We start from the raw sequence: 15,403 nt of genomic DNA, 5'->3' as shown, positions 1-15,403 counted from the left end.
TGAAACTTTTTCAGTTTTTTTCTCCTAATAAAACTTATTTTCCATCAAGTTTTCTATATCTTTCTGGTTTTGCTCTGATGATTTAAAATTTCCAGGCACGATCCTATTTCATCCAGATTTTCAAATACATTCACATTGAGTTGTATATAGTAGTTTCTCCTCTATGCTGTGATTATCTCTCTCTTCATTTCAAATGTTATAGATTCCTGGTTATTATTATTTTTTTCCTGCACACAGTTGCCAGGGATTTGTCTTTTTTGCTGGACTCTTAAAAATCTAAAATCTTGATTTTACTTATCAATTATACTTTTTGTTTTTTTTAATTCATTACTTTTTGCTTTTATTTTTTGCAATTCTCTCTTTTTGTTTTGCTTTTTGCAATCCTCTTTTTCTACTTTGTTTCAGTTTACTTTGTTCTTATTTTTGAATGAAAATTAGTTAGTTCCTTAATTTCTCATTGCTTTATTTTGATGTTGTTCTTTATTTAAAACATGCATGAGTATGAAGATCGATACCTTCTCAAGAGAACTGAAAACATTATTTCCAAATCCTAGCTATGGCACTGTATTATGTTATCTTATTCAAAGAATCAACCTGAGAGAATTCACATGAAAAGATGCAGTTAGATCTGTAAGAGGGAAAAGCTTGCTGTTAGTCGCACAAATTAAAAATGTCCTTCTATGAAAACATCAAGAAATATGAGTGGCCATGTTACTCTTGTTATTTCCACTTCAACCTAAAAGTATTCAAATTCCCATTTCTGAAAACTGCTAATTCAAAAAAAAGTATGTTCCCCCAAGGAACATCTTTCCTTTAAAAACCTCACCCCGCTTAACCAAAATCTTTATTATTAATGTTATTTGACAGCTCTCATTCCTTTTTGACCAACCAGTTCTCCAAGTTCAACCAACTTTGGGCTTAAATATTTTAAATATTTTATAATGTGGAAAAGTGATTCATTTTAATTGAAGAGAGCTTGTTCAGAATTTCTGAAATGAAATTTGAGCTTAAACAAAGAAAGCCTCAGACAGAAAGGCTAATTTTTCATAAACTACTGAAAAGGGGACACAGAATGGATGTCTGTCTGTGACCTTAGCGTTTGTGGTTTCTGCTGAGGAGCTGAACAGCCATTCTTTATTGTTCTGTGACTCAGCCCTCATGCATGAATACTTGCATGAAACAGAGGCACACAGCAGGGGAGTTCTTCACTAGTTTAAATTGTTTATAGTTTCTTTTGTACCTATAATTCACAATTTAAACATTCTAAAGTGCATTTGTTTATATGTTCCTCAGGCGTAACACTGAGGCTTTTGAGAAATTCCTATGTGCTATTATACTGCCAAATGTCTCCTTAGCATGGGAAACAGGGCAGCGAGGGGATGGAGAATGTGACTTTGTGCCCTGAGAACATATTCAAGAAACTCAGAGTGAGTGACAGTGGGAATCTGGGGAAAGGAGTGATTCATCCAGAAACTGAGAGATAAAACAGGTGCTCTAGTTGTAGAGAGGATGTACAGGAGGAAGGAGCCTAGGCTTATGCATTGGATGAAGACATGAGTAATTCCTGAGTAATAAAGAAGAAAATTAGGTCAGTGAAGAAACATGGCAGTTGTGTGCCAGGTGGAGGAGTAGCATGAGCAAAGTTAAGGTGTGAATTGGCTGATGTGTGAAGAGGCATAGCTGAGGCAAGTATGGACCAATACAGGATGCAGGAGACAAGTCTCCGGTTAAGGAGGGACTTGAATGCCACCCCAGAAGAAGTTGGGGTGTCCCCAAGAGATGGCATAATCACACTGGAGTTGGGGGAAAGTCACCCTGAACACAGGACGGAGTATGGGTCAAAAAGGGAAGGGTGCATGGAGGAGAATCATTTAGGAGGTCCTTACAATAGTCTAGCTGATGAAGATGGTACCTGACAATAAGGGACAAGCATTAGGAGTGGCAATGAAAAGCACACAGGTTCCATGATACCAGAGGCAAAATGCTATTACTCTTCATCACTGGTTGGATATAGAGCTTGAAAGAATGGAATGATTTTTGACGTCTGGCTTCACCAACAGCATAGGTGGTAATGCCATTCCCGAGACAGAGCATAGCTACAGACATTGTCTGTAAAATCCAAGCAGAGTGGGTATGCATGTTGAAAGGTATGAGATAACTGGAGAAGGCCGGAGCTAGCCACGTGCAAAATGAGTGGGAGGGCTGACCAGAGAGAGACTTATTAAGCAGCATTTGGGTCCACCTGGAGGTGAGGACCATGAATGGAACTGTCTGCATGACTATATGATTTTTTTTCCCTGAGTTTATGAAAGATTTGGGTGCGGACTGATGCCTTGGCATGATCAGATGTTCCTTAGACCAAAGCAGGGAGCATAGATAGATATACAGTGTCCCATCTGTATAACCACCAACAACCAACCCAACTGTCTTTATCAATGGGTGAATAAATAAGCAAAATGCGGCAGATACGTACAATGGAATATTATTCAGCCTTAAAAAGGGAGGAGATTCAGATGCATGCTACAATGTGGATGGGCCTTGGGGGAGATAAGCCAGTCTCAAGACAAATAATGTGTGATTCTGTTTATATGATGTTCCTAGAGTAGCCAAATTCATAGAGGCAGAAAGCAGAAGGGTGGTCGCCAGGGGCTGGGGGAGGGAGAGGTGCTGAGTTGTTGTTTAATGGGTCCAGAGCTTCAGTATGGGAAGATGAACAAGTTCTAGAGATCTGTTGCACAACAGTATGAATATACCTCCCATTAGTAAACTATAGACTTAAAAATGGTTAAAATGCTAAGTTTTATGTTTGTGGTATGTTTTGCCACAATTAAAAGACATACTCTAAGCAATAACGATGTTTAGCTTGATTTACAATTTTTAAAAAAGTCTTTATTTATTCATGAGAGACATAGAAAGACAGAGACACAGGCAGAGGGAGAAGCAGACTCTCCAAGGGGAGCCTGATGCAGGACTTGATCCCAGGACCCTGGGATCACAACCTGAGCCAAAGGCAGATGCTCAACCACTGGGCCACCGAGGCGACCCTTGACTTACAATTTTAAAAAAAGGTGTTCCATCTGATGTGGCTGAGCAGGGTCATCCGCCCCTTTCCTCTCTCCTTGTCCACCTTCACTGGTCCTGGGGCCTGCTCAGCCTGGTGTCTGCTCTCTTGACACCTAGAAACGGACTTTGGCCATGACCTGAGGATTCACACTGGCTTTCTACAAGGCACTTGATTTTTCCTGTTGCCTTCCTGGCACTGACTCAGATAGGGAGGAGGTGGGGTTTTGTTCTCAGCAGCTTGTGGTTGGTGAAGGACACAGGTGACTGGTTCCTCTCATTCACCACACAAACCTATCTTGTCACATTTAGCAGAAGTCCTCCTCCACGATTCATTGACGCATCACCATATTTGATTCAGGGTTGAGAGAAGCTTAGCAGAGCATTTAGCCCTTTATATCTACTTTTTAAGATGGACAAAGCAGTGCGAGAGGAAAATAAGAGAAGCATTAGGAAAGTTGAGAGTTAAGGATGTTTCCCTGAAATGCGTGTTGTAAGGTCTGGTGCAGGTAGACGTGAGCCTCGCCTTTGACTCTGAAAGTTCTGGGGATCACAGCTGTGAGAAAAACTTGTGGTTGCAAAGTCTGCCGTGTTCACAAAACTCTTTCAATAAATACCTGCTGGCACATATCCTACCCCAGCTCCTATTTGGCTCTGAGAGCACAACAGTGGGCAAGAGAGGAAGGGTTGCTTCTCCCATGGGATCACATTTTAGGTAAAATTAGAGAAAAAAGGCAAGAGGTATAAGAGCTAATAACAAGAATTCTGAGAGGGTTAAGAGGAGTGAATGTGCTAGAAGGTGGCTGGGAAGGGACGTTGGTTGGGAGGTTACAGCAGCTGAGCTCTGGGGGACAATAAATAGCCTGATTTTGACCATCTGGGAGGGAGCCGTAGGGCAATGAGACAGCTGGTGCCAAGTAATGACTTTGGCTTATTTGAGAAACAGAAAAGACATTCCTGTCATTAGAACATGGGAGGCAAGGGTGAGGGTGGTCTGAGCTGAGGTCAGAGGTCAGCCCTGGTGACGAAGGGCTTTACAAGTCAAGGTTCAAATCAAAGGGCAAAGACAAGGACTGGAGGGCACTGAGTAGGTGGGTATCAGACTGTGATTGATGTTTCTAGAAGGTTTTCCTGGCTGCTATGTGATAATTGCATTGTAAAGGGCCAGTGTGGGAACGGGTGGCCCGTTCGAGGACATCTGCTACATCCAGGAGAGAGATGACTCTAGCCTGGCTTAGGTTGATAGGACTGGGTCAGATGCCTTACAGAGAAGAGAAGGGCGTGGGACCAAGCCCTGGGGCCCTCCATCATCCAACCTGCTGTTCAGGAGAGCTTAGCATTTCTAGGTCTGAGACCCGAGAGAAATTCCTCAGGGGGTCCTTAGGAAGTGGTGCTTGGGAGCAGCAGAATTCTCAAAAGCATTTTCCTGTCTACCCCGCTGCCACCTGCTTCTGCCCCTCCCACACGGCCTGCGTGCTTGCTGGGTGCACACCTGGTGCCTCCAGCCCTTGCTGTGGCCCAGGCAACACCCAAGGAGGGGCTGAGACTGAGGACAGGGAGCGAATTAATTTGAAGGAGGCAGGGCAGGTGGTTCTGTGGAGGATTAAGAGGAATGCAGCACTAGCCAGTGGATGAAAACCTAGTGTGAATGGCAGGGTTTGGCGCCCAGGAAGGTCAGATTCCAGCTTGATGGGCAGAGAATCAACGAAACCGATGCACCTGTGCGGTGTAATTGAAGGCGAACAATCCAAGTGATGCGCTGCATCGCCGCAGAATTCAGACAAGAAAATAGAGCGGAACTTGATTCCACCGCACTCTGACTTTGATGCTGTTGACTCTGTCCTTTCCCGTCTCCTTTCCTTTGTCGTGCACAAAGCAACTGGCTTTTGTGACCAGGTCTATTGTGTCATTATTCATTTTTTTACTAAATGGTCATTGATGTATTCTGTTGACATCCAAAGGAAATGGAGTGGAGAAAGAAAGCTTTCTGTAAAAGGACCCTGTAGTGGTGTGCTCACTCAACTTTTATTTTAAAATTTTATTGTTTTTTAAAGATTGTATTATTTATTTATTTATTTATTTATTTATTTATTTATTTATTTATTGGACAAAGAGAGAGAGAGAGCAGGGTGTGGGGCAGAGGGAGAGAATCTGAAGCAGACTCTGCCCTGAGCCTGGAGCTCCCCCTGGGGCTCGATCTCACAACCCTGAGATCATGACCTGAGGCACCCCTCAACTTTTATTTTTATATGTCGTTAAATTCTTTTGCTCTCATTGTTTGACAAGCAATAACAACAAAATCCTTTGCCTACTTTATTTGATTGGAGAATTCCAACGCATTTCATTTATCATTGTAAAACCAAGGGCAACTTAATCGTTGTGTAGTCTTTTTGTTTGTTTGTTTGTTTGTTTGTTTGTATTTTTAATCGTTGTGTAGTCTTTTGTACAGAGCTGTTACATATAGGACAATCTGTGTGAGTCAGAATAAATTTCTCTGAACAAAATGAAACTTAAGCAGCTTTTCTTTCAGGTCAAGTGTCTTGTTATTTATAGAGCTTCTTGTTTAAAATAATAATATAAAAAATCCATCACTAGGGTGCCTGGGTGGCTCAGCTGGTTAAATGACTGACTCTTGATTTTGGCTCGGGTCACAGTTTCAGGGTCATGAGATCAAGCCCCACGTTGGGCTCTGGGCTGAGCAGGGAGTCTGCTTGAGGTTCTCTCTCTCTGTCTCCCTCTGTTCCTCCCCCTTTCTCACTCTAAAAATAATAATAATAATATCCATTGCTCCAGCAGCAGAACAGTGAGGCTGTTCCATCAGGGTTTGATCAGGATAAAGTTTGGCACAGCTGCAAGTGTGGAAGAGGTGCTTCTTTCCGGGGTCACCCCAAGTGAACATTCATCACTGTCTCCATGCTGTAGTCGCCTTGAGCTGGGGCTTGGAGGCACTGCTTTCCCCTTGGATGTTGTCAGTGGTCATTTTTCTGGAACCTGGAAGATGAGCCGGATGCCTTTCTGAGGTGCCCTGAAGCCCAGAGATAGTCGGAGAGAATGCTTGCTCAGGCCCTGGACACGTGCCGACGTGAGGGCTTTCCTGACAAGAGTCCTCAGGAGCTTTGCAAAAAAAGTCTCTTTTTTGCCCTAACTCTACTCTTTTCCAGGAGAAATTACAGTAGAGGCTGAAAAATGGGAGATTCTTACCTTTCCTTCATCGGGTTTATGGTGTGTAGTAGGACATTCTACTATGAAGTTTGAAATAAATCATGGCTCTGAGGGGACTCCTTGTGATTTTCTGCTTACTCTGTGGTCCCCAAAGAAGGCTGGGCCATCTAGGAATTTATATTTCCCCTCCCCTTTTATTTCTTGGAAACTCTATAATATTCAAAGATGTGTTCAGTTCAATGAGCACTTATTTTCTCTGTGTTTAGGGCACCTGGGTGGCTCAGTCGGTTAAGAATCTGCCTTCGGTTCAGCTCGCGATCCCAAGGTCCTGGGATCAAGCCCTACACCAGGCATCCTGCTCAGCGAGGGGCCTGCTTCTCCCTCTGCCCCTCCCCGCTGTTCATGCTCTCTCTTGTTCTCTCTCTGGCAAAAATTAAATAAATAAATAAATAACTTTATTTTCTCTCTGTTTATTTTTAACTGAATATCTGATTTGTAATATATTTTGCTGTTTTTCACAGAAGCAAAATCACATAAGTAGCTCAAGCTCCCACCACATTTCTAACCTTACTCGATGAGCCACGCTTGTCTAGTTGACTACCCCACAGTTAACACACACAGTTTATGCTAAATCAATGAAAACATTGACATACTAAGTTAGCCCATCGGTGGATCCTAAGAGGGATTTTTAGGTTTGGGAAAAGTTGTTTTGTGTGTTTGCTTTGTTTTTAACTTCAGAATTTAGCCACACATTTATCAAACAATTGCATGATGTGGACTGTGCCAGAACCTGTTCTAAATGCTTCATAAATCTTAATTTGTAACTTTGAGCTGTGTTATGAGTCTATGACACAGATACTATTATTATATACTCATCAAGGAAATCAAGGCTTACAGAAAGTAAAAGAGCTCAAGATGATACAACTAAGAGGCAGAGATGAGATTTAAACCCAGATTGTATAGCTGAGGCCAAGCTCTTACAGGTAAGATTGAAGTGTTGTTGTTTTTAGAGCATTTTGTTTGGAAATAATTCGAAATTTACAGAAGAGCTATAGGAGTGAGAATAGCACCCTTTCCTGAGATTCCTTGTCTTTAGCACGTATAACATTCTTTTTCTGAGACACACATGCCTATGTTGTGCCTCTTTACCCTAGAATACTTCAGTGTGCAATTGCTGGGAATAGGGCTGTTCTTTTATGAAATTAGCATATTTATTAGTAACTTTAATATTGATGAGATACTTCTGTATTTAATGTACTGTCTGGATTTCAATGTTGACTGTTCACCCAATAATAAAATCCTTTATTGGGGCACCTGGGTGGCTCAGTTGGTTAAGTGTCCAACTCTTTATCTCAGCTCAGGTCTTGATCTCAGGGTTACGAGTTTGAGCCCTGTGTTGGGTCGTTTCTTATTTCCTTGCAGGATGGGATGGATTCAGACTAGCACCAGGTATTCTTTCTTGTTGTAAGGTCTCTCTTGCCTCCTTTAATCTGAAAACATTCTATCGCCTTCCTTTGTCTTGTGTAACATTGATATTTTTGCAGAGTATGTTTCCCCTCCTGCCTTTAAAAAATAGAAAGAGCATTTTTCATCTTGTGATTGATATTTTGTCATGATTAGTTTTAAGGAAATTCAGTCTCACAGAGGTATGTTGTGACCGTCTCAGGATCTCCTCTCTAGAGACACACAATGTCCATCTGCCCCTCACCAGTGGTGTTTTGATCACCCTGCTCTGTCAAGTGGTTGTCTGATTTCTCCACCATATAATTGCTATTTTTCTGTTGCTGCTAATAAGCAGTCTGTGGGGACACTGAAGGCTATGTCTCTGCCACTTGGAAACACTAGTCACAGGGAGAAGTGTGTGTGTGTGTGTGTGTGTGTGAGAGAGAGAGAGAGAGAGAGAGAGAGAGAGAGAGGGTAGAAGGAAGTTCTTCCCTCCATGGGAATGTGATGAGAGGGGGGGATATGTGTTCCCTCCAACTGCAGCTGGGAAGTTTGCACTCTTTTGTTATGAAGCTTCCAGATGTCACAAGGCATTTTGTTAGAGCTGAGACACTGCTCGCAGGTAGAGCTTTGGGGTTTTGGTGTTTCTGGGCACTGACGAGTGCCTTGCATCTATGAAATAATAAAGTGGCTGAGATGCCTCCTGAAAGAACAAGGAATAGGATCCTCACCTTTAATGTCAGACACTGGATTTCAGGAAAGGGCTTTGGTTCTTTGAGGAAAGGCAGACAGCAGCAGAAATAGAAATCTAGACTGGTTTTACATTTAAACCTGGGAATATTTGCAATGAAAGATTGATTTAGGGTGTCAGAAATAGCCAATAGAACTTGTCCCACCTGGCTACCCTGGCAGCGGGCAGATTGGTTGTGAGTCCAGTAGGACTGGCCCAGTCCATCCTCCTAGAGAACACCCTGATTCTGCAGAAGGAAGACCAGAGCCCGTGAGTTTACACACCCCATGAGCATCTGAGCTCTTACATTGTCAAAGTATTTCCCATGAGTTCTTATAATATTAAAGGCAGTAGGTTAAAAAGAGAGGACAAGGAATAATTTAGGTTAAAGAGAACAGACGAAGAGAAAATTTAGAACCCAGATACTCAAGTCATAGGTTACTAACTAGTTACTGGATATCAAATTTGTCTCTGAACTTCTCGGTAAGAAAGGCAAAAAGGAGAACATGATGGGCTGGTTACAAAAATCCCACCTCCATGACAAAAAGCTTATCAGTTACTCAGGAGAAACAGAACATTCCCGATGGATGCTTCCACATCTGGTAATAGAGCTTTTCTTCCATTTAGGCTTTTGTCAGTTTTCTCTGTAATTGATTTTTACCTATAGGCCCCATGGTTGAAAGGTCTGTAAATGCTGTTTTGTATAAAGATCTGAGTATCAAGGATGGGGAAGAGACACAAGTGTCGAGTCTGGTCCAGAGAGCACATAGGGTGATGTAACAATACAGTTATCCAAAGCCATGGCTTCTAAATCAGAGGATGAGGGTTTGGTCTCATTGCGTCAACCTTGCAAGGAAGTGCCCTGGAGCTGTGCCCACAGGAAGCTATGAAACATGAAATCCCACATCAGGAACTTGGAGGCAGAGAAATCGCAGTCATCCAACAGACCACCAGTGCCACCAGCACAACAAGATGGCACTAGGGTAAATGATGGAAAAATCACATGAAGGGAAATAAGGCAACCAAAACTTTGGAGGATTTCACTTTTTGTTACCTTTAAGGGTCCTGCAGAGTCCTTTTGTTTCAAAGGGCTTCTCCAGTGTGGGATTGGTAGGGGGTGGTTGGGGAGTGGATTCATTCATTTGGTGAGTTAGACAGTCAGCAAACAGGAATTGAACTCCTTGTGTGAGTCAGGCCATAAGATGAAGAACTAGAGATGCCCCAGATTGAAATATACAACTCAAGATGTGCAGACAAAGAAATAATAGTACTGTTGTGTGTTTGCCACTTCTAGGTTATGTTTAAAGCTTCTATTTGTAACATCCAGCAAGGTCTGCGTCAGCATCCCCATTTCAAAGGCAGGTTGGTGGAAGAACCAACTAGAAAAACCCAATTGTCCTCCTTAGGCCCAAAAACCCCAAGGGGGTGCCGTGTGAGGCTAACCCTCGAGGGCTCCCCGAGTGAACTCTGTTTTCCATCAGCAAAATACTGGGCAATAAATGAAAAGCTTCAGAACCCTCCAAGGTGGTGCTCAGATAAAGACATTGTTACCTGGAGAGATGAGTGTAGACCATTTGCAGTGGCAGGGAAATAATGGACTCTCGGAAGGGGGGGTTGCTTTTCCAAAATGGGCAGCTGCCTGGGAAGTGTAAACACATAAGTCCAGTCCGCTTTGCTAGCAACCGGACTTGATGACTTTTTTCTAGAATGCCTTCCTCCACACAACAAGCCCCCACAGGCACTCTTCTGAATGTTCTTTGCAGACCTTTTGTTTTCCTGCTTGTTGATTTTCCCTTTGCAAACAGGATTGGGGGGCCCATTCTTCAACTAAAACCTTCTTTTGTCAAATCTTGCAGTTATTTTTTTTTCCCCTAGTGTTGATTGGATGTCTAGACAGATAGGTGGAAATAATTGCCCCGGGGTGGGGGGGAAAGGACAACCTTAACTAAGTTGTCCATTTAGATTTTTACATCGTCCTAAAAATACACCCACACCAGTCCTTTGTCTTGGTATTTCAACATTGCCCAAGACCCTGGAATATGTTGCTTCTCTTTGCCGTGTTGAAAAATGTCTCACTCACAACCATTGTTCTTAGAGACTTCGAATTCTTTAATAGGGATTTAAATCACAAAGAGTTCAGGCAGTTCTGAAAAACCTCTGTTATGCTCCCTGGGTCATAAAGGAGACTCATAAACTGCCTTTTCTCGGTAACTGCTAGGGGAGGGGTAGATGGTGTCTGGTGTCTGATGGTATCCTAACTGGCAGGCAGGCCAGAGAAAATTAGGGGTATGTTTCCATTTAACATCGTTCCTTGCTGACTCTGGTCTCCCTGGAAAATTGTCCATGAGGAGACAAACGAGGGTGCCCTTTCTCTTAACTGAGTTTTCTTAATTATAGTTGTTAGGACCTGGGCTTAAATCGCGTTGTGAGGTATGGGCTCTTTCTTCCCTCCAAGCTGCAGAGGAATTTGTTTTAGGGACCCGTAACAGTAAACCCGGAGATAAAAGTCAATGTGCTTGATTTTTTTCAGGTCCCCCTTTTTAAACATTTCTCCCCCTGTGTACTGGTCTCGACTCATTAAAACCCTTTCAAGGTTGTTGTTTTTTTTTTCTTCTTTTTTTTCAACCACAAGACCAGCATGTGCCTACACGTTCAGGACCTGGGAGGAAAGAGAGTGGGCTCCACCGAGTGTTCTCCTGATATGGTTTGGGGTTTCTTGGACAGTGTTACTCTTTGTGCAGCCTTAGGTTCAAGAGCCAGGTTCGGAGAGTGCTGACCACAGGCTGCTTCCCTGAACTTGGATGCTTCTTGGCTCAGAAGGGGTTTGCATCTGTCCTGATGCCCAAAGCCTCAGTCTCAGCCTCACTCCCTGTCCATCAGGCACCATGTGCAATTCATCGATGGCATTGAGTTCCTCTCTTATACACCTGGAATCCGTCTGCATCTGTCTCCTTAGCCCAGGCTACCTTTACCCTCTCTCCTAGAACTCTCTCCTAGAACACAAGTGCTTCCAGGATCCTCAAGATGCCTCCTCACTAGGAGAGCTGTTTTCAGAACAAAGTAGGTGTTGGTCTGTATCATTATGGCAGCCTTCTCAAGAAGGCTTCACCTGTGTTAAGCACCTCTTCTTAGATTAAAGCCCGGGAGAGTCCAGACAATCTACCATTGACTGTATTTCTCTTTCTATCTATATGTATTTTACTTTTCTGTCACTTCCTGGGTTCCCATCGGAAAAATGCTTTTGTTTTAAAGCTCCTCATACAAGATTGACCTTCCATTGGGCTTTTGTCTGTAATCTGCCTTAAAGTGTTGAAGAGGCATGTTTACTTTGGGTTTCAAAGAAAGAAAAGCAGAGAACAGGTTCTGTCTTTCTTTCCTGCCCCTGCTGGAGCAGCACAGGTTTGCTGAGCATGTAGAGACGCTGGCTTGGGAGGCTGGGAGGCTGGGAGGTTGAGAGGCTGGGAGGCTGGGAGGCTGGAGGCTGGGTGGGTGGGAGACTGGGAGGCTGGGTGGCTCCTGGGGCTAGGACCCCTGTTGCCTTGATGGCACAGCCCATCCTCTGGCTCTGGCGGCCAGGCAGGAAATGTTCAATGAATAAATGAATCCTTGTTGTTTAATGAATAAATGAATCTCCTTTGATGAATGACAGCAGTTCTTTTGTCATATCTCCTCAAAAACTGTGAAGAAAGTAGATGTGGTTTATAACTTTTACTGGCTAGGGGAGCAAGAAATTGCCTCTGTCTTCCTGGTGGCTCTTGAACTAGCCTCTGGGTTGACACTAAAAAGCTAAACTTGCTGATTTGACCTTACTTTTGTGGGCCTTCCAATGTTTCTGTCGATTAATTGGTAATATTGATTTAAAAACATATGGAACATTATTTAGAGTTAGTTGGGAAATGCTTTACCTCTTTTTAAAATCAAGTTTATTAAGCTATGACTTACTACAATAACATGTACCCATTTTGAATGTATATTATAATTTTAACAAATACCTGCATTTGCATAAGTACCCTGAGACTCAAGATATAGATATAGTACTTGTCCGATATGGTAGACACTAACCACTTGTGGCTATTTAAAGATTTATTTATTTATGAGACAGAGAGACACAAAGAGAGAGAGAACAAGCAGAGGGAGGGTCAGAGGGAGAAGGAGACAAGTAGATTCTGTGCTGAGCCAGGAGCCTGATGCGGGGCTTGATCCCAGGACCCTGAGATCATGACCTGAGCCGAAATCAAGAGTTGGACATTTAACCAACTGAGCAACCCGGGCACCCCATCACTTGTAGCTATTTAAAATTAACTAAAATGAACTGAAACCCATTTCCTTGGTTGTACTAAGCACCTCTTGAATGCTCAATAGCCACATGTGACTATTGTGTACTGCGTTGGACAGTGCAAATGACAAAAACATTTCCATCATAAATATATAGCACTGAAATAAAACATATCTATCACACCAGAAAATTCCTTTCTGTTCTTTTCCAGATTATTCCCAACTCCCACCCTTGACTTCAGGAAAGCACTGATTTGATTTGTTACTACAATTTAGATCTGTGTTTTCTAGAGCTTCAGATATGTACTCTTTTATTTGTGTGTTTTTTTTTTTTCTCAGCATAATGTTTCTAAGGTTGATCCATTCATGCTGTTACATGTATAATTAGTTTACTCCTTTTTTTTGTTGTTGTGGTTGCCTGGCTTTTTTTTTTTTTTTTTTTTTTATAGCTAGCTTATAGTGTTATTTAGTTTCAGGTATACAATATGATTCAATAATTCTATACATTACTCAGTGCTCATCATGATAAGTGTACTCTTAATCCCCTTCACCTATTTCACCCATCCCCTCCACCTACTCCATCAGTTTGTCCTCTATAGTTAAGAGTCCGTTTCTTGGTTTGTCTGTTTTTTCCTTTGTTCATTTGTTTCGTTCCTTAAATTCCACATGAGTGAAATCATATGGTGTTTGTCTTTCTCCGGCTTATTTCACCTAGACTTCTACTCTCTAGCTGCATCCATGTTGTTGCAAATGGGAAGATATCATTCTTTTTTAATGGTGAATAATATTCCATTATATAATATATATAATGGTATATATATATAATATATATACCAATCACCCTTCTTTATCCATTCATCTGTTGGTAGACACTTGGGGTGCTTCCATAATTTGACTATTAAATAATACTGCAATAAACATAGGGACGCATGTATATTTTTGAGTTAGTGTTTTTGTATTCTTTTGATAAATAGTGTGATTACTGGATCATATGGTAATTGTATTTTTAATTTTTTGAGGAACCTCCATACGTTGTTCACAGTGACTGCACCAGTTTGCATTCTCACCAACAGTACACAAGGGTTCCTTTTTTTAACTTTAATTTTAATTTTTTTTAAGATTTATTTATTCATAAGGGAGAGGGAGAGAGAGACTGCAGATAGAGGCAGAGGGAGAAGGAGAGAGAAACTTTAGCAGATTCCTAGCTGAGCTCAGAGCCTGACACAGGGCTCAATCTCACCACATTGAGATCAAGACCTGAGCGGAAACCAAAAGCCTGATGCTCAACAGACTGCACCACTCAGGGGCCCCACAAGGGTTCCTTTTTCTCTATGTCCTCACCAACACTTGTTGTTTCTTATGTTTTTGATTTTAGTCATTCTGATAGGTTTGAGGTGATATCTTATTGTGGTTTTGATTTGCATTTCCCTGATGGTACATGATGTTGAGCATATTTTCATGTGTTTGTTGGCCATCTGTATCTCTTTGGAGAAATGTCTGTACATGTCTTCTGCCCATTTTTAAACTGGATTATTTGCTCTTCTGGTTTTGAGTTTTATAAGTTCTTTATATATTTTGGATACTAATCCTTTATTGGATATGTTATTTGCAAATATCTTCTCCCATTCTGTCGGTTGGCCTTTTTTGCTTTATTGATTGTTTCCTTTGCTGTGCAGAAACATTTTATTTTGATGTAGTCTCAATAGTTATTTTTGCTTTTGTTTCTCTTGCCTCAGGAGACATAGCTAGAAAATGTTGCTGTGGCTGATGTCAAAGAAATTACTGCCATTCACTCCTTTTTATTGCTGAATAGTATTCCATAGACCATCATTTATTTTCTACTCACCTGTTGATGCCATTGGATTGTTTTCATTGGGACTATGATGAATAAAACAGTTTTTTTTATGTGGACATAATATTTTTTAACTCTCTTGAATAAATACCTATGATTGGAATTGCTGGGTTATATGGTTAGTGTATGTTTAACTTTTTAAGAGATTGCCAAACTATTCAAAAATGGTTGCACCATTTTACATTTCTACCAGTGGTGTAGGAGAGTTCCAGTTGCTCCATCTTTACCAGTTATTACTGATATTTGTTAATTTGTTCTACTAATTACTGAAATAGGAGTATCTAAATCTCCACATATCGTTACAGATTTTCCATTTCTCATTTCAGTTGTATCAGTTTTTTGTGTATTTTGAAACTTTGTGACTAGGTACATACACAATTAGTAATGTTTCTGTTTCTTCTTCTTCTTTTTTTTTTTTAAGAATTGACCCTTTTATCATGAAATGTCTTCCTTTGTCCCTGTATTCAATTCTACTTTGTCTGCCAATATAGCTACTCCAGATTTTTCTTTTTTAAATCACATTGTGCATGATACATCTCTTTCTATCCCTTTGCTTTTAAACTTATTTGTGTATTTTTATTTAATGTAGGTGTCTTTTAAATAGTATATAGTTTAGTCTTGCTTTAAAAAAAAATCCAGTGTGAGAATCTCTGACTTCTAACTGGAGTGTTTATAGACCATTTACTTTCAGAAACATTTCCCTACCTAAGATCATAAAAATTTTCTCCTGTTTTCTTCTAGAAACTTAAATTTAAGTCTATAATCCATTTCATTTTTGTGTAGAGTGTAAGTATTCATTTTCTTCCATGGAAAGAGCTAGTTGTTCCAGCACCATTTTTTCAAAAGACTGCTATACCCCATTAAAGTGTCTTGACACTTTT

This window comes from Canis lupus, chromosome 37 (assembly GCF_048164855.1).
Source record: "Canis lupus baileyi chromosome 37, mCanLup2.hap1, whole genome shotgun sequence".
Classification (NCBI taxonomy): domain Eukaryota; kingdom Metazoa; phylum Chordata; class Mammalia; order Carnivora; family Canidae; genus Canis; species Canis lupus.
This window is presented reverse-complemented; position numbering follows the sequence as displayed.